Source organism: Chinchilla lanigera, unplaced genomic scaffold, assembly GCF_000276665.1.
Source record: "Chinchilla lanigera isolate Chin_1 unplaced genomic scaffold, ChiLan1.0 scaffold00113, whole genome shotgun sequence".
NCBI classification, from domain to species: Eukaryota; Metazoa; Chordata; class Mammalia; order Rodentia; family Chinchillidae; genus Chinchilla; species Chinchilla lanigera.
In genome coordinates, this window is record NW_004955514.1 from 5,498,260 (window position 1) to 5,508,629 (window position 10,370).

At 51.1% G+C, this 10,370-nt stretch overlaps 1 protein-coding gene across 1 annotated transcript in view; it reads right to left on the reverse strand.

Moving 5' to 3' along the window:
* The window catches only part of Slc2a9 (solute carrier family 2 (facilitated glucose transporter), member 9), a 145,744-nt gene that overhangs the window by 18,675 nt on the left and 116,699 nt on the right, over positions 1-10,370 (reverse strand). The window lies entirely within an intron of this gene.

Consider the following 10,370-nt stretch of genomic DNA (forward strand, 5'->3'; position numbering starts at 1 on the left):
CGGCAGAGAGACGTCAGGTACCATTAGCCCAGGAAAGGATAAAAATTCAAAACTGAAAGTACTCTACTGAACGCATGCAATTTTCAAACACTGTAAAATCCAAACATGCATCAAACCATAGCAAATTGGGAACAGTCTCCTTATTGTGTTAGGAATGTTTCCAGGTTACATTTATTTTTCACTTGTTTTAGGAATGTTTCCAGCTTAATCTTCAGAATAACTGAGCCAGGGGCCGAAGATATAGCTCAGTGGCATAAGCGCCTGCCTAGCAAGTACAAGGTCCTGAGTTCGATTCCCCTTCCCAAACAACAATAAAAAAGAATAACCAAGCCAGGCAGGCACTGACAATCAAATCACTGGTTGAGAAAACAGATGCCCAGAGAGGTCACTTGGTTTGTCGGAGGTCACCCAGATACCAAGTTGCAGAGTCACAGCTCAGGCCTCTACATTTCAGGTTTCTCCCTACTTCTCCTTGCTTGTGACAGGACAGGAGCTCCTTCTCACTGGCTGTCTTTCATCTTCCTTAACTTCTCTTCCTTGGGCGCATGGTGGCTCAAGACAGGGTGGTAATGAAGGGGACTCCCCTAGGATGTCCTGAGCACTGGGAGAACAAAGGCCAGAGTGGGACATTGCGAGGCTGGGCCCGTTCATCCTGTCAGCACCCAGCGACTATGTAGTGGCCGGGGCAGCTCCAACAGTGGTGGTGGAGTTGGAGCAGATGCTCACAGGGACGCAGCACAACTTTGGCAGTGTCCAGGGGAAGGCTCCCTGGGGAGGCGACAGTGACACGTGGCTCATGAAGATCCAGCAAAGACCATGCAGGGTGGAGGATGGGAAGACAGAGTGGGTGGAAGGGCTGGACCAATGTCCAGAGCAGAGGTCAGTCTGTCTGGACATCTGAAGGAGGGAGACAGGAATGGGATGAGGTGGCAGAGGAGGGAAAGCAATTGTGCAGCTTCCTGCAGACCCAGAGATGGCTGTGCTATCGGAGAAAACCACCAGGGGCTTCCACACAGTAGGTACAATGAGCTGTTTGCATTTTATCCAGATCACAATCCTTGGGCGGAAGCATGGAGGGTTCAGCCATGCAGAGAAAGCTCTCCTGTGATCATTACCCACCTCTCCACCCACTACTCCCACCCCACATCTTTAAGGGACCCAAGCAAGCAACCCACGATCACAGAGGCACAGAGCCAGGACCGAGTCCCGCCCATCCCTCCAGGACCATCACCACTCAGTACGCTGTCTGCAAACCTTGGACTCTGACGAATATGCAATGACACAGAATGGCCCATCCACTGTCACCGTGCTAGACTGAGTGGCGTCTCTGTTTACCTGGCATCTTTGATAGTTGACACAACATCCATGTTTACTTATTTGAATCCAGGGCTCATAATTTGACTTTGAGCAGAGTGGATATGCAGTTTACCCCTACAAGGTGGATTCTGTCCCTCAAAGTATCTATCAAAAGGTGTGAGAACTATGGTCACACATGGAAATGTGATAAAACCGGCCTTCAGGGGTCTGGAGTGTGGAATAGGTCAGTGTTAGGACACATTTCTGTCGCTCCACATCAGGCCTGTCAACAAGTTGGAGGCTGTGCAGTGTGGCCCAGGGGCTCACATCAGGCTCCTCTGGAATCGAAATAGGGATGAGGGCTGGCGAGGAACAGGGTGGAGTCCCCCCCCCCCCCCCCCCCCCCCCCCCGCTCCCTGGCGTGATTTCAAAATCATGGGCCGGGGTGCAGCTCAGTGGTGGGGTGCTGGCTTCACACACACATGGCCTCGGGTTCCACACTCAGTCTTGCAAAAAACTAAAATTAAAATTAAAGGGCAGCTGAAAACAAGCTCTTCTGGTAATGGGTCTGCCAAGAGGAGGACTTGTTTCAGTTCTCTCACTTGGGGCCTTTATTTTTTGGACACTTATTCAGAACAGAATTTCCTGCGCACTCTCTCATTGCTCCCTCCTTCACGCCTGGATTCTGAGCTGGGGACAGTTTGGGGGATCAGAAACAGAGACTTCAGGAGAAAGGGCTATGCCCACGTTCCCAGTTTTGTCCCTGGGTGGGAGAGATGGACCCAGGTCTGAGTCTTCTGATTCTGAAGAGAGGCGATGACCGTGTCGAATCTATGCTGTCCAGTGGGTCAGGCCGAGGCTGCTCCCCGTGCAGCAATGCCGGGCCCTGGGCCCTACACACGGGGTGGTAATTTGCTCAGCTTCTGCGGATCCCAGCAGGAGAGAAAGAATCTAGGAGCCTTCTTCCCTTTCTCACAGCCCAGGGGCAGCCTAGGCCCACGGCCCGCATGGTGTCTCGTGTGATCTGTGGCCTGCCCATCCTCAGGGTCTGCTCCCTACAGCCCAGAGGGGAGAAGAAATGAGACCCAGTGTGGATTTCCTGCAACACTGGGGGCGGGGGTGTCCCTCCCTCCCGCTCCTGTTCACTTCCGTCCACCAGTGGCACTGTCGGCTTCCTCCTCCTTTGCTCTTTCTCTTGGTGGTTGTGCTCTCTGCTCTTTGCTGCTTTCTCCACAGCATATCGTGCCCGCCTCTCGGTGGGTGCCCGATAGATGTTGCTGAATGCATGAACGACAGTGAAATGGTGTAAGGAGGAGTGGGGATGCATTCTGTGCTCAGGGGTGTGGGGCGAACCAGGCTGAGAGACCAGTGTAAGAAGAACACCAGAGTGGGTTGGAGCGGTGCCTGGCTGAGACTAGAGGTCGGAGCAGTGGTCCGATGGGGCCCCATGCAGAGCTGTGATTTAGAAGCTGTCCCCGCTGCGAGCGGAATCAGATTAGTGGAGGGAGAGTAGAGAAGGATGGGATCCCCGGTCCCGGGATGCAGCAGTTAGGAATTCCAGGGAGGAAAGGAAAGTATTTATGAACAAGCACTTCCCGCCTCTCAGCGTCCTTAATAGCCACATTCTGCGGCTGAAACTTGACTTTCCACAGGATGGATCGCGGAAATAGGTGAATGCTTCTGTGAACTGCGAGCCACTGAAACAAAAAGTGATTTTCCCTCTCGACTACCAATTTGTATATTTGGACATGGACTATGCCTGTGGAGTTTCTTTAATCTGTGCTCTTCAGCAGTTTGCAAGCTTGAGCAGCTCCATCCAGGACTCCCTGGGGACTGAGTGCTTCTGATGAATGTTGGGGCCCCCTCTAAATCTAATTAAAACGAAGGAGCGGCCATGTCCCAGCTCATGTGGCCAGTTCATTAGGTAAGAAAATAGTTTCTGTCCATCAGACAGGCATGGGTCCTGCCAGAGGGGTTTACCACGCTGAGGAGTTTGTGTTTCAATAAAGGTGGAGGCCAGTAGCGTGGTAGTAACATCACCGGGCACACTGCCTTCCTCGTCTGGATGACCTCGAGGGAAGACTGCTGGTGATTAGACAGAGAGGAGTCATTTGTGTGGGTGCTGCCCAGGATGGGGTCAAGGACCTGGGGACACAGCTGGAACGTGGGCTCCCAGGCCCCCCTGGAGGTCATTACATCCTCCACGGGGACTTGGCTTTTTAGATGCAGATGGACTAGGTTTGCTTATTCACTGAGTGAACAGAAACCGCAATGGCACTCCTGCCCCAGGGACTGTTGGGCTGGGGATCCTGACAATCCTGCTGTGAAGGAGTCGCAATCCCTGGGCTGGATGGCACCTTAAATCCCAGGAGTTCAGGGTCTCTGGCTCAGATGCAGCTGATACCCACCCCTGCCATCCTCCACATCTGCCCAGGATGCACAAACCCAGGTCCCCCCCACCTGGGGCATTCTCCGCTGGGCCTTTCTCTGAATTCTCCCCAGCCAGCGTGGTGGGAGCTCTTCTCCCACAATGGAAAGAATAGGGTCAGTCATAAACACCTCCCAAGGGAGGACTCTGAGCGCCCTCCCTGGGGTCTCCCGCGACCACTTCCCAAATAAACCGTGAGTTCTCAGGGTCCCTTTTGGCGAAACCCATCTTAGCTTTTCAAATTCCTGTCCTGCCTGAGACTCCAGCCCACAAGTATTTGCCTGCTCCTGAATGCCTGTTCATTTACAAGTGTGACTGGAAAATATGTTTAAATTTTAAAATATATTTAAATTAAAAGATAGCTTATTATAGTAAAAGACATATTGCCAAAAATGACAGGATAAGTGTGTTCAAAACAAAGCAATTACCTTTAGAGTATTTTTAGGGAGATTAATGCCAATGTGCCTTTTACTATATTAAACCTTTAAATTTAAACACTCAGGGTAGTTTTTGATCACACTCTGCCAGTCAACTGTTTGCAGCAATTTCTGCCAATTAAAAATATTATGGTGTGTCTTCATGTACTTGATTCACTAGATCTGATTTCAACTTCTGATTCTTCCCCAAAGTCAAAATGACTAGGAAAGTGGCAAAAACGATGGGATAAGCATGTTCAAAGCAAGGCGGGGGAGCATTCTGAGGGTGAGCATTAATGGCCATATGTCTTTTACTATAATAAACAAACTTTAACAAATTATTTACTGTAATTTTTGATTGCATTGTGTATAATCCATACTCAGGCATCCAGGAGACTAAACTGATTCTAGATTTAAAGCATGAAATGTCCTGAGTCCAGCCAGCCAGCCAGCCAGCCAGCCAGCCAGACTGTTGTTATTCTAATTGCATCTCAATTTGTTTCCTGATTGCTTAGAAAGATTTACGTGTTTGTAAGACATGGAGAAGGAAAAGCTAGTGAGTTTGTACACACTTTGTGAGTCATTAAACTGGTTTACTTAAGAAGGACTGAGCAGAAGCATGGGGTTGGGAGCTGACCTGGGGGCCTGGCAGGTTGGAGCTCAGGATTTAGCGCTGCTGGGACTCAGGGACAGGCACAGTGTTGGCGCCAAACTGCCCCACGCTGACTGCGCCCCTGCAGGCTGTCCTTGTGCCTGGCTGCATCGAATTTTAATTGCTGTCTCTTTTGCGAAGGGATGGCTATTTCTGCGAACACCACCCATGGAGGCTGGCAGACAAAGGGAGAGTGGAGGGTAGCATTTCCACGTTGGCTGGGGAGTCCTTAAGGTCCCTTCACGGATCCTCCTGGAAGTCCGTGGAATGGAGGTGCCATGGCCACTTTATTGACGGGCAGGGACACTGTAGAATTTAATTTTCAAGCTGGGCCACAGTGACAGTGTAATGGGGTGCTATTAATCATTGTGTCTGGATAGCAGGTGAATCTGAGCCTGTCGCAGGCAAACCACTGAAGGGGTACTCACAGCCCAAGGAAAGGCTCCAAGCCAAGGTCCCACAGTGGTGGCGCTGGATTCAAGTCCCCTGCCTTCTTCATGTGGCATCTCAGGCCAGCTGAACACTATCCACAAAAGAACACCTGCCTCATGCCTGCCACTGCAGCATGGCTTCCCGCCAGTTGGAGAAGTACAGTAATTAACCCAACCTTTCTGAGGGTCTTTCTAGGTAGGTAGTCTTACCCCCAATTTGCAGAGGACACTGAGGCACAGAAAGGTGAGTTGCTGAAGGTCACTCTCCAAACTCATGGGGGAGCTTGAACGTGACGCATGTCCTTCCTTCCATACCAGGGGTGACACTGAGCGCAGGAGCAAGTGGTCAGTCCCCGAGGCCGGGAGAGGGCAGCGGGGGCAGAGGAAGGCAGAGAGATTTGAGAACTCTGTGCACATGTGACCTCACCAGGCTCTGCCACCTTTCCTGACTTCTCTTGGAGCTTCTCCCAGCAGAGAAATGAGCTTATTTGTCTTTCCTGGGTGTCTCTCTCTCCAGCACAAACAGCCTGTAGATGCAGGTGCTAATGCTGAGCTGCCTCCAACCCCAGGTCACAAAGCAGAACCAGCTGCTCCAGCTGCGCTGACTTCCTAGACTGGCTGTGACAAGGGGCCTCTGTAAGGTGGAGCCATTTATTTCCAGATCACAAGGACCCCAGGAAGGCAGCGCAGCCAGACCTGCTGAACACAGACCCACCAGCTGGGGGCTTGGCCAATCTCCAAGGCCAAGGAAGAAAGACCAGATCCTCTCCTCACGAAAGCAGCCCTCTGCTTCCATCACTCTGTCCCCTCATCTGCCTTACTCCTTCTTACTACTTGTCACAAATCTTAACGTGTTCATTTGTTTGCATTCAAGGGGTCCCTAAGCCCGGGTTTGCAGTGTCTCTGTGTTATTTGGTGGTATATTGTGATGGTTGCGATCTAATCTGTTCCCCCCAAAATCTCATGTGTCCAGAGGTGGGGCTTCTGGAAGGTGACTGAATGGGGGGCGGTTAATCCACTGATTAACCCATAGCCAACTCTGCTGTGGCTGGTGGAAGTGACAGGTCCCTGGGGTGTGACTTTGGAGGATTTATCTCCTGCCCTGGCTCCTCCCTTCTCCCTCTGCTTCCTGCTTGCCATAAGGTGGGCAGTTTTCCTCTGCCAGGCTTCCACCATGACCTCCTGCCTTGCAGCCAGCCAACTATAGACCGAATCCTCTAAAACCTGTGAGCCAAGTGAAACTCTCCTCCTCTAAGTTGTGGGTGTTGGGTATTCTGCCCTAGCAACAAAGAAGGTGTTATGGTTTGTGTCTGGGTGTCCCCTGAAAGCCATGTGCAGTCATGGGGCAGGCCTTTAGAGTGTTGATTCACGGGTGTGAGAGCTACACCCGCCCTGGGGCAGATCGTTTGCATATGTAAGGGAGTGGAAGAGGCCGCTTGCCACCATTCCTCCCTTTGGCTGTCATTGCTTTTTTGTTATCTTCCACCAGCATGAATGGTTGCCCTCTGCCATGTGCCACCCTGCCTTGGAGCCAGCCCAGTATGGACTGAAACCTCCACAAACTGTGAGCTAAATAAACTTTTCCTTCCCTAATATTGGCATCAGGTATTTTGTCTCAGCAATGAGGGAAAAGTAACCAAGACAGAAGGTGACCAAGGCCTACCCCCAGTGACTGTACTTTTAAACTGATCAGTGCGCTTGCCTATCAACTGTCCACATCCAGTTCCTCCTTATTGCACTTGACAATGAAACACAGTGAATTTGCACTTCGTGGGGTGGGGTGACCTATTCCACTCAATGTAAGGGTCTGTCTTGCTAATCAGCTTACAGACTCCGCAGGGACTGAGAAACATCTCTACTTTATTTCTGCATCCTCAGTACCGAGTTCAGGACTTGGCCCACAGTGTAGGCTCTAAATCCCTTTCCTGAATAAGTTAATTGGGATACAACTGAGAATAATAAAACTGCAAAAATGGGAATGGCCTGAGGAGACTTCAGAAAACCACACACGAATGCACATGGCTTATTTCTCCATAAAAAGAAAGTGCCTCTGCAGAGGCCTTTTAAAACTATTTGAGTAAGCTTGATTTTATGTTTTATCTGGGTGCTCAGGAGGGCATCTGCTTACACAGACTAGCTCTTGCAGCCTGGTCTGAGGAGACAGACTTTATGATGGACAAGAATTTTCATTAGCAGCTGTTCCTGGCTCAGAAAATATCCCTACACAGGGAGCTCGGTGCGGGGAACCAGATCTTCCCTGGAGGCTGCCTGGCTCTCAGCTCCCTGGGGCTGCTGGCCAGATCACAGGGCACATGTCCAATGTCAGGCCCTGGCTCGGCCATAGGCAATGCCATCAGGCCTGGTTTACCTGCAGCCTGGGGAGACCTTTGCAGCAGGTTCTCGGATGCTTTTTATGAGTGGGCACTTGATTAGCCATTTTGCAGTGACTTCTTTAAAACTCATCCCTTTTAAACTCAAACCCTGCAAATTGTTTCTCTTCCTCATATTACAGGTGGGGGCTGGCTCAGAGAGCCCAGTTAACTTGCCCAAGGTCACACAGCTGGTAAGTGGGGTCCAGGCTCTCAGGCATGGACAAAGCCCCCAACTCCTCTACTACCCCAAGGTGTCCAATTTGGAAGCATCCAGCAGTGGAAATGCTTTGTCATGGTGCCATTTTCTTTTCCTTCAACCACTTAGAGCATAAGGGTACGACAGGAAGAATGATCCCCTGCAGGAAGTCTATGTCCTAATCCCCAGGTCAGGTGGCTACGTGGGCTCATGAGGCAAAGGGTGAGGTAAAGGACGCAGCAGTGGGAAGGGTCTCCCAAGCATTCTGGTGTCTCAGACCTGGTGCCTTAGGAAGGCCTTGGCCCGAGGCCAGGAGAAGGTTTTATGTGCCAGCCTCCCTGTCTCTTCCCAGCTGGGTGCCAATGCCAAGGCCAGCCCTGCTGTCCAGGCCATCGTCCTCCCCACTTGTTGAGTCACAGTCTATAGGTGTGAGCCCTTTCCCAGAAGTGTAAGCTCCCTGAGGGGTATTCCAGGAGCTTGGTCCTCCTTTGTAGATGCTAGAAACACAGAGACGAACAAGATAGACAAAAAACACTTTTCAAAAGACTACCAGATTATTTTGTCTCTTCCCTATCCATGGCTCCCTGGTTTAGGTCAGTGTCAATCTGAAAACTGGACAAGGAAGACAGGACTGAGACATGGGATGCCAAGCACAATGACACGTCCAAGAAGACGGTGACAGCACTGATCGTCAGCATCTGTGTAAGGCGTGGGCAGTGAGGGAGCACCAGCACCAACCCAACACCTTCACGTGTGGTGCATGGCAACCTACCCACTTTGTGCTTGTGGTTTCCATCCTCACGATGTTCACATGGGTGAACTGATGAGAGACAGAGTAAGAACAAGCCAGGACTACACCAGCGAGGGCAGGCAGGATGCAAAATAATGTGGGTGCATCGGTACCCACATTACCGGTACCTCCCATTGTTATGGTTCGATCTAAAATGTCCCCCAAAGTCTCATGTGTTCAGAGGTGGGGCTGATAGAAGCAGACTGAATCATGGAGTGCTGCACTCATCACAGCTGAATGTGCTGTCAGAAGCTGGCGCCTGGAAGGGTGGCTTCTTGCCCCCAGCCCCTCCCTGCTCTCTGCTTCCTGGCTGCCATGGTGAGCAGCTTTCCTTCTCCCACACCATTTCTGACTTGGGGCCACCAACCATGGGCTGAAACCATGAGCCGGAATGACACTCTGCCGCATTAGGTGGGGGGTGTCAGGTATTTTTTCCTAGTGACAGCAAGGTGACTCCACCATTGCAGGCTGACTCTCTGGGAAAGTCACCTTTTGCTCTTGAAGAGTCCATTTTTTGGTACCTAAATTCTCCAGATGTGCACCCCCCTACCCTGCGCAGCATGAGGGGAGGAAGAGGAATGGAATCTCTTCCGGTACTTTGCATCAGCAGGAACCTTGTCTTCCCTCAGATTAACAGAAATGATAGACATCATGTGAACACAAGGGGCTGCTTCTCTAGTTTTAGCTGCTGGTTTTTGACACAGCACAGAGGTGAATCATTATCATGTAGTCACATCTCCCTTGGAAAAACACAAATTAAACAAGGTTGACGCTGACCTTCTGACCCCCCACAAGAGTTTGCTCATTAAATCTGTGACAGAAGTGAAGGAAGCAATGACAATTCTTCTGTGACCTCTTTGTATCACTCATCCCAGCCTTTGCAATGTGACTTCTAAGAGCATCTGAGGCCAGGGAAGTGGACCTCTCACCGTCTTCCCCACTAACGCCCCAGCTTCTTGTGGAAAGAGATAATGCAGCTCAAGTACCTGGCTCATGCTAAGTGCTCAGTAGGTGACACTGGTGAAGACAGTGATGGTGACAGTGTTGGTAGGGGTGGTGATGTTATGGACTGAATGTGCTGTGTCCCGGCCTCCCAAATTTGTTTGCTGAAAGCCTGACCATTGGTAATAAGAGATGAGATTGGGGGAGTGATTAAGTCAGAGGGTAGAGCCTGTTTTATAAGGCTACTAATAACAGAGAGCCCGGAGAGCACCCTTAGTCTTTCTGCTATGTGAGAAGACACCAGCCACGAATAGGGAGGGTGGCTAAGGGGAAGCTGGTACAGCTGAGGTGCACTGTGTGGATCTGTCTTCCCAGAAGGGAGCTGCCTGGCAACAGGGGGTGAGGGATGCTGCCAGAAAAGGCTGCCTCATCCAAGCCCATGTCCTTCCTGGGACTTCCACATCCAGGGGGGCTGACCGGAAGAGCTGGAGAGAAGGACTGTAGGGTGACAGCCCCGATCAGCCATTCAGACAGCACTGCACTCTTTATAGCTGGTTGAGGCTGTCCATGGCCTCTGCCCAGCCTGGCTTCTACCTCTGTCCCTTCTGGTTTCTCCTCCCTTCTATGGACCCAGGTATCTAATTAGCACCCCTCATCCCAAGCTACTTTTTGGTGGGAGGCTGATGCCCCGCCCTGGGGAGTTTGGGCTGTACTCTCACCTATGCTAGCCCCCTGTTGCGGTGAGATCAGCTCCAAAAGTATCTCTATGACTGTGACTGAGCTCTGATTTCAATGACCATGACTGAGTCCTGATCTCTATGACTGTGACTGAGCCCTGATCTCTGTG